We start from the raw sequence: 9,845 nt of genomic DNA, 5'->3' as shown, positions 1-9,845 counted from the left end.
AAGAATGAAAGAAAGCAACAAAACCCAATACAATACAACTAACTGGCCAAAAAGTCATTAAACTTTGAAAGTATAAGTGCAGAAATAAGTATGAGTGCTTACGAAAAATTTAAGTATTTATTACTATTATTTGTAATTTAATATCTTTGTCATCGACTTTTGAAAAGTATTTTGTGTGTGTCTCTAAATTTACGAGATATTTCATGAAAATAAACAATTTATTATCACAAACAGACACAGATTATTGTAATGTCTGAGCCTAGAGAAATGAGTAGAGAGTGAATGTGTATTTGTTTAGAAAGTGTTGAAAGGCTAAAATAAATATTTAGAAATGTTTATCAAGAAGTAAGTAAAATTGAATTTTACAGTAATACTAATACGAAACAACTGTGTTTACACTTAGGACTCGATTAACGGATTTAAAGGTTTTATATAAAGATATTATATAAAGATATTATATACTTTTTGATCCAATAAAGATGATATTTTTTGTTGAATACAGGCAATGAGAATAGTCAGAAAGTTTAAGTAATTGTCGACGAATGTCCTTATAAAGGATCGATGATGATGTATACTATATCAAATTCAAAGAAATACAACTAGGCCACTGAGGGTCTGTTGTGCGCTCCTTTTCATGTTCTGAAACTCAGTTTCCTGGACGTAGTTCCTAAGAATTTTCCATTCAGTGTTAGTCAATAATCTTATTTCCGGTATAACATCACTTTCAAGATCTAACTTCGACGAATGCCTGACAGATGCAAAGAAAATACTCCATAGTTTCACTGTCCTCTCCACATGCTCTACATTCGTCTGAATCCACAAGTCCAATTTTGTAGAGATGTGCTCGTAATCCTGTGTGTCCACTCAGAATACGTACCATAATACTAACCTCAGACTTACTCATTTTCAGGAGATTGCTCGTTTTGCTCTCATCAGGGTCACCCAATAGGATCTTTGTGGTTCTATCCACCGTTTTATTATCCCAAATTTTATATAGATGTGCTCGTAATCCTGTGTGTCTACTCACAATACGTACCATCATACTAACCTCAGACTTGCTCATTTTCAGGAAATTTCTACTCTTGCTCTTATCAGGGTCATCCCATAGGATCTTTGTGGTTCTACCCACCGTTTTATTATCCCAAATTTCGTATAGATGTGCTCGTAATCCTGTGTGTCTACTCAGAATACGTACCATCATATTAACCTCAGACTTGCTCATTTTCAGGAAATTTCTCGTCTTGCTCTCATCAGGGTCATCCCATAGAATCTTTGTGGTCCTATCCACCATTTCATTATTCCAAGAGGCCTTATAGGATTCTCTCATCCATATATTTGATTAGCTTTTATTGCGTCGAATAGGTTTTCCCCTAATATGAATACATTGACACTTGGTTAAAGGCTGAATCAATTAGGACTGTCTCAAAACTGTGACACTAATGATTCTAATCAAATTTGTTAGAAACACCGATTTGTTCTCTTGAAGTCCACAGTATAAGTATAAAAGATCGGCCAATTAAGGAAATGCAGGAATATAAGTTTACCGAAATTGGTACAATGTTATATGACAACTTTATATTACTTAAGTGCTGTATACGATTCCCATTCGGTTGAGGCGATTCCCCATATGTTGTTGCTTAATAAGACTTAATTCCGGTTTAGGGTATTTAAAACAATAAGTCCTAGAGTCTAAATTTTCGGTACTATAGCTAGTACCATAGTTTAAAATACCAATAGTTGTTATATAAAACTAGTTACAGGTGTTTTTGTGAACTCATTTAAAACACCTACACATTTTGCCTCTTGAGTGCTACTATCACTACTATTACTCAGTTCTATACAATTAAACCAATACTCATACCTATGAGTTATATACAGTTATACGACTATACAAACACAACATAAAGTTTATTTTATTTATATAGAATATAAACTAAATTATAGTTAAATTTATTGAGTTTTCGTGTTAACCATGCATAATTGAGTTTTACGAATTTTAAACAAGAAGAATGTCAACAATTAAAACGATTTATTGGTTACTCGACTAAAGCCAAATACATACATACATAACACATACATTGTATAACACGTATAGAAGTGCAGCAAAATATATACATGAATAAATTTATACACATACATTTAAAGAGACATGGGACCCGGGCAGTTGTACAAGGACTCAATGTATCACTTATAGATAGTAATTAACTGGTGGTCCTTTGAACCTAATGTAGAGAAAAATCCATTGTATACTTTAGCGTCCTTAAGTAAATTAGAGAGAAGTTACTCTATATTATTATTAAAGAATTTCATTATTAAAATCAAGGAAAACAAATCACGACCACTTTAACGCCCCTAAGTAAACTAACAAATAGTTTGAACAATTTTACTTGTTCTGTAACCAGTTGTTAAAATCTATAGTTCGGAGCGGTCACTCGAATTGCAGGAATATATGAAGTATTTGAATTTATTAACATAACGTATCCCTACAACATTTTGCATGAGTGTAGAAACATTTTATGGTGTTATAGTGGAATAGACTGTTGTATATTTAAACTATGAAGATATTTGTTGATTTTTATGGAAAATGCAATGTATACAATTATTACAAAATAATAAACAAACATACCCACACTCTCACACTTATTTGTATGCATTGAAATATAAGTCTAAACTTAGAATTCTACTTATGCAGTGATGGGCAATTTGTATTTTGATTGCACCCAAGATTTGGTATCAGTTTGAGTGAACTAAATTAAGTGAATAAATAGTGCAAATTCAAAAATGATCAACTATAATCTAATAGAGCTCCTTAATCCTGTGCTAAGAAATTAAAAACAAATAAATAACTTTCTTTTTTCTAAAATACTTGAGATTATCATGAACAAACTTCTTACATTCTTCCTCTATACACAATGTGTGTTTAAACATATAAAGCTTGTATTTTTATTTGTGATCATCCATATTTCCCTTCAAAATCGATTTTTTTGTCGAGAACATAAAATCGACTATAACTTCGTTGAAACGTAATTAAATCGAAAAACAAGCTTTATTTGTGATCACCCATATTTCCCTTCAATAATCGATTTTTTTGTCGAAAACATAAAATCGGCTATAACTTCGTTAAAACGCATTTAAATCGAAAAACAAGCTTTATTTGTGATCACCCATATTTCCTTTCAAAAATCGATATTTGCCTCCAAAAATCGATTTTTTAGTCGAAAAAAATGCGTTAAAACGCATTTAAATCGAAAAACAAGCTTTATTTGTGATCACCCATATTTCCCTTCAATAATCGATTTTTTTGTCGAAAACATAAAATCGGCTATAACTTCGTTAAAACGCATTTAAATCAAAAAACAAGCTTTATTTGTGATCACCCATATTTCCTTTCAAAAATCGATATTTGCCTCCAAAAATCGATTTTTTAGTCGAAAAAAATGCGTTAAAACGTATTTAAATCGAAAAACAAGCTTTCTTTGTGATCACCCATATTTCCATTCAAAAATCGATTTTTTCGACGAAAACATAAAATCGGCTATAACTTCGTTAAAACGCATTTAAATCGAAAAACAAGCCTTATTTGCGATCACCCATATTTCCCTTCAAAAATCGATTTTTTTTGTTGAAAACATAAAATCGTCTATAACTTCGTTAAAACGCATTTAAATCAAAAAACAAGCTTTATTGGTGATCACCCACATTTCCTTTCAAAAATCGATATTTTTCTTCAAAAATCGATTTTTTGGTCAAAAACATAAAATCGGCTATAACTTCGTTAAAACGCATTTAAATCGAAAAACAAGATTTATTTGTGATTACCCATATTTCCCTTAAAAATCGATTTTTTGGTCGAAAACATAAAATCGGCTCTAACTTCGTTAAAACGCATTTAAATCGAAAAACAAGCTTTATATGTGATCACCCATATTTCCCTTCTAAAATCGATTTTTTTGTTGAAAAAATAAAATCGGCTATAACTTCGTTAAAACGCATTTAAATCGAAAAACAGGCTTTATTTGTGATCACCCATATTTCGATTTTTTGGTCGAAAAGATAAAATCGGCTATAACTTCGTTAAAACGCATTTAAATCGAAAAACAAGCTTTATTTGTGATCACCCATATTTTCCTTCAAAAATCGATATTTTTCTTCAAAAATCGATTTTTTGGTTGAAAACATAAAATTGGCAATAACAAAAATCTATTTTTTGTTTGAAAAAATAAAATCGGCTATAACTTCGTTAAAACGCATTTAAATCGAAAAACAAGCATTATTTGTGATCACCCATATTTCCGTTCAAAAATCGATTTTTTGGTCGAAAACATAAAATCGGCTATAACTTCGTTAAAACGCATTTAAATCGAAAAACAAGCTTTATTTGTGATCAGCCATATTTCCCTTCAAAAATCGATTTTTTGGTCGAAAACATAAAATCGGCTATAACTTCGTTAAAACGCATTTAAATCGAAAAACAAGCTTTATTTGTGATCAGCCATATTTTCCTTCAAAAATCGATTTTTTGGTCGAAAACATAAAATCGGCTATAACTTCGTTAAAACGCATTTAAATCGAAAAACAAGCTTTATTTGTGATCACCCATATTTCCCTTCAAAAATCGATTTTTTGGTTGAAAAAATAAAATCGGCATAACTTCGTAAAAACGCATTTAAATCGAAAAACAAGCTTTATTTGTGATCACCCATATTTCCCTTCAAAAATCGATTTTTTGGTCGAAAACATAAAATCGGCTATAACTTCGTTAAAACGCATTTAAATCGAAAAACAAGTTTTATTTGTGATCACCCATATTTTCCTTCAAAAATCGATTTTTTGGTCGAAAACATAAAATCGGCTATAACTTCGTTAAAACGCATTTAAATCGAAAAACAAGTTTTATTTGTGATCACCCATATTTACCTTCAAAAATCGATTTTTTGGTTGAAAAAATAAAATCGGCTATAACTTCGTTAAAACGCATTTAAATCGAAAAACAAGCTTTATTTGTGATCAGCCATATTTCCCTTCAAAAATCGATTTTTTGGTCGAAAACATAAAATCGGCTATAACTTCGTTAAAACGCATTTAAATCGAAAAACAAGCTTTATTTGTGATCAGCCATATTTCCCTTCAAAAATCGATTTTTTGGTCGAAAACATAAAATTGGCTATAACTTCGTTAAAACGCATTTAAATCGAAAAACAAGCTTTATTTGTGATCACCCATATTTCCCTTCAAAAATCGATTTTTTGGTCGAAAACACAAAATCGGCTATAACTTCGTTAAAACGCATTTAAATCGAAAAACAAGCTTTATTTGTGATCACCCATATTTCCCTTCAAAAATCGATTTTTTGGTCAAAAACATAAAATCGGCTATAACTTCGTTAAAACGCATTTAAATCGAAAAACAAGCTTTATTTGTGATCACCCATATTTCCTTTCAAAAATCGATATTTTCCTTCAAAAATCGATTTTTTGGTTGAAAAAATAAAATCGGCTATAACTTCGTTAAAACGCATTTAAATCGAAAAACAAGCTTTATTTGTGATCACCCATATTTCCCTTCAAAAATAGATTTTTTGGTCGAAAACATAAAATCGGCTATAACTTCGTTAAGACGCATTTAAATCAAAAAACAAGCTTTATTTGTGATCACCCATATTTCCCTTCAAAAATCGATTTTTTGGTCGAAAACATAAAATCGACTATAACTTCGTTAAAACGCATTTAATCGAAAAGCAAGCTTTATTTGTGATCACCCATATTTCCCTTCAAAAATCGATTTTTTGGTCGAAAACATAAAATCGGCTACAACTTCGTTAAAACGCATTTAAATCGAAAAACAAGCTTTATTTGTGATCACCCATATTTCCCTTCAAAAATCGATTTTTTGGTCGAAAACATAAAATCGGCTATAACTTCGTTAAAACGCATTTAAATCGAAAAACAAGCTTTATTTGTGATCACCCATATTTCCCTTCAAAACTCGATTTTTTGGTTGAAAAAATAAAATCGCCTATAACTTCGTTAAAACGCATTTAAATCGAAAAACAAGCTTTATTTGTGATCACCCATATTTCCCTTCAAAAATCGATTTTGTGGTCAAAAACATAAAATCGGCTATAACTTCGTTAAAACGCATTTAAATCAAAAAACAAGCTTTATTTGTGACCACCCATATTTCCTTTCAAAAATCGATATTTTCCTTCAAAACTCGATTTTTTGGTCGAAAAAATAAAATCGCCTATAACTTCGTTAAAACGCATTTAAATCGAAAAACAAGCTTTATTTGTGATCACCCATATTTCCATTCAAAAATCGATTTTTTGGTCGAAAACATAAAATCGTCTATAACTTCGTTAAAACGCATTTAAATTAAAAAACAAGCTTTATTTGTGACCACCCATATTTCCTTTCAAAAATCGATATTTTCCTTCAAAACTCGATTTTTTGGTCGAAAAAATAAAATCGCATATAACTTCGTTAAAACGCATTTAAATCAAAAAACAAGCTTTATTTGTGATCACCCATATTTCCCTTCAAAAATCGATTTTTTGGTCGAAAACATAAAATCGGCTATAACTTCGTTAAAACGCATTTAAATCGAAAAACAAGCTTTATTTGTGATCACCCATATTTCCCTTCAAAAATCGATTTTTTGGTCGAAAACATAAAATCGGCTATAACTTCGTTAAAACGCATTTAAATCGAAAAACAGGCTTTATTTGTGATCACCCATATTTCCCTTCAAAAATCGATTTTTTGGTCGAAAACATAAAATCGGCTATAACTTCGTTAACCCATTTACGGTCGCTGTGCCAATTTGGGAACACTTAATTTTTAAGGCTGTATTAAAAAAGGTTAACTCTGGTTTATTTATTTTTGCATTATTGAGTAGAGGAAAGTGCTCAGAATAAATATAAAATCAAACAATTTAACTAAATTAATTGTTATTGTTGTAATAGTCTATTAAACTTCAGTGGCCAAAAATATACTAAAAACATGTTATAAAATAAATTTGTTATAATTTTTTAAACAAAGTATGCCAGTTATTAATTTGAAACAGACGGTCTAAACATAATCTGATAACATAGTAATGCCCGTGTCTGCCATTTCACTCTGTTTCTAGTTTCTGTGACGGCTCTAAGCCGTTAAAAAACGCGAGCTACATAAAAACGGAAATTCCCTCTAATGTCCTAATTATTAATATTTTTTAGCATTTTTTTTACGTTTCTGCTTTTTTGCATTGTTGAAAATAAATATACCTTGAAGTTTCAAAAATTTAACTTGTACTTTTTGATTGGCTGTAAATGGGTTAAAACGCATTTAAATCGAAAAACAAGCTTTATTTGTGATCACCCATATTTCCCTTCAAAAATCGATTTTTTGGTCGAAAACATAAAATCGGCTATAACTTCGTTAAAACGCATTTAAATCGAAAAACAAGCTTTATTTGTGATCACCCATATTTCCCTTCAAAAATCGATTTTTTGGTCAAAAACATAAAATCGGCTATAACTTCGTTAAAACGCATTTAAATCAAAAAACAAGCTTTATTTGTGACCACCCATATTTCCTTTCAAAAATCGATATTTTCCTTCAAAACTCGATTTTTTGGTCGAAAAAATAAAATCGCCTATAACTTCGTTAAAACGCATTTAAATCGAAAAACAAGCTTTATTTGTGATCACCCATATTTCCCTTCAAAAATCGATTTTTTGGTCGAAAACAAGCTTTATTTGTGATCACCCATATTTCCCTTCAAAAATCGATTTTTTGGTCGAAAACATAAAATCGGCTATAACTTCGTTAAAACGCATTTAAATCGAAAAACAAGCTTTATTTGTGATCACCCATATTTCCCTTCAAAAATCGATTTTTTGGTTGAAAAAATAAAATCGGCTATAACTTCGTTAAAACACATTTAAATCGAAAAACAAGCATTATTTGTGATCACCCATATTTCCCTTCAAAAATCGATTTTTTGGTCGAAAACATAAAATCGGCTATAACTTCGTTAAAACGAAAAACAAGCTTTATTTGTGATCACCCATATTTTCCTTCAAAAATCGATTTTTTGGTCCAAAACATAAAATCGGCTATAACTTCGTTAAAACGCATTTAAATCGAAAAACAAGCTTTATTTGTGATCACCCATATTTCCCTTCAAAAATCGATTTTTTGGTCGAAAACATAAAATCGGCTATAACTTCGTTAAAACGCATTTAAATCGAAAAACAAGCTTTATTTGTGATCACCCATATTTCCCTTCAAAAATCGATTTTTTGGTTGAAAAAATAAAATCGGCTATAACTTCGTTAAAACGCATTTAAATCGAAAAACAGGCTTTATTTGTGATCACCCATATTTCCCTTCAAAAATCGATTTTTTGGTCGAAAACATAAAATCGGCTATAACTTCGTTAAAACGCATTTAAATCGAAAAACAAGCTTTATTTGTGATCACTCATATTTCCCTTCAAAACTCGATTTTTTGATTGAAAAAATAAAATCGGCTATAACTTCGTTAAAACGCATTTAAATCGAAAAACAAGCTTTATTTGTGATCACCCATATTTCCCTTCAAAACTCGATTTTTTGGTCGAAAACATAAAATCGTCTATAACTTCGTTAAAACGCATTTAAATCGAAAAACAAGCTTTATTTGTGATCACCCATATTTCCCTTCAAAACTCGATTTTTTGGTTGAAAAAATAAAATCGTCTATAACTTCGTTAAAACGCATTTAAATCGAAAAACAAGCTTTATTTGTGATCACCCATATTTCCCTTCAAAACTCGATTTTTTGGTCGAAAACATAAAATCGGCTATAACTTCGTTAAAACGCATTTAAATCGAAAAACAAGCTTTATTTGTGATCACCCATATTCCCCTTCAAAAATCGATTTTTTGGTCGAAAACATAAAATCGGCTATAACTTCGTTAAAACGCATTTAAATCGAAAAACAAGCTTTATTTGTGATCACCCATATTCCCCTTCAAAAATCGATTTTTTGGTCGAAAACATAAAATCGGCTATAACTTCGTTAAAACGCATTTAAATCGAAAAACAAGCTTTATTTGTGATCACCCATATTTCCCTTCAAAAATCGATTTTTTGGTCGAAAACATAAAATCGGCTATAACTTCGTTAAAACGCATTTAAATCGAAAAACAAGCTTTATTTGTGATCACCCATATTTCCCTTCAAAAATCGATTTTTTGGTCGAAAACATAAAATCGGCTATAACTTCGTTAAAACGCATTTAAATCGAAAAATAAGCTTTATTTGTGATCACCCATATTTCCCTTCAAAACTCGATTTTTTGGTTGAAAAAATAAAATCGGCTATAACTTCGTTAAAACGCAATTAAATCGAAAAACAAGCTTTATTTGTGATCACCCATATTTCCCTTCAAAACTCGATTTTTTGGTCGAAAATATAAAATCGCCTATAACTTCGTTAAAACGCATTTAAATCGAAAAACAAGCTTTATTTGTGATCACCCATATTTCCCTTCAAAACTCGATTTTTTGGTCGAAAACATAAAATCGGCTATAACTTCGTTAAAACGCATTTAAATCGAAAAACAAGCATTATTTGTGATCACCCATATTTCCCTTCAAAAATCGATTTTTTGGTCGAAAACATAAAATCGGCTATAACTTCGTTAAAACGCATTTAAATCAAAAAACAAGCTTTATTTGTGATCACCCATATTTCCTTTCAAAAATCGATATTTTCCTTCAAAAATCGATTTTTTGGTCGAAAACATAAAATCGGCTATAACTTCGTTAAAACGCATTTAAATCGAAAAACAAGCTTTATTTGTGATCACCCATATTT

This window comes from Lucilia sericata, unplaced genomic scaffold, assembly GCF_015586225.1.
Source record: "Lucilia sericata isolate MDLA Ls3-8-SP2 unplaced genomic scaffold, ASM1558622v1 Contig000353F_arrow, whole genome shotgun sequence".
Lineage (NCBI taxonomy): Eukaryota > Metazoa > Arthropoda > Insecta > Diptera > Calliphoridae > Lucilia > Lucilia sericata.
Note: the sequence above shows the minus strand (reverse complement) of the source record.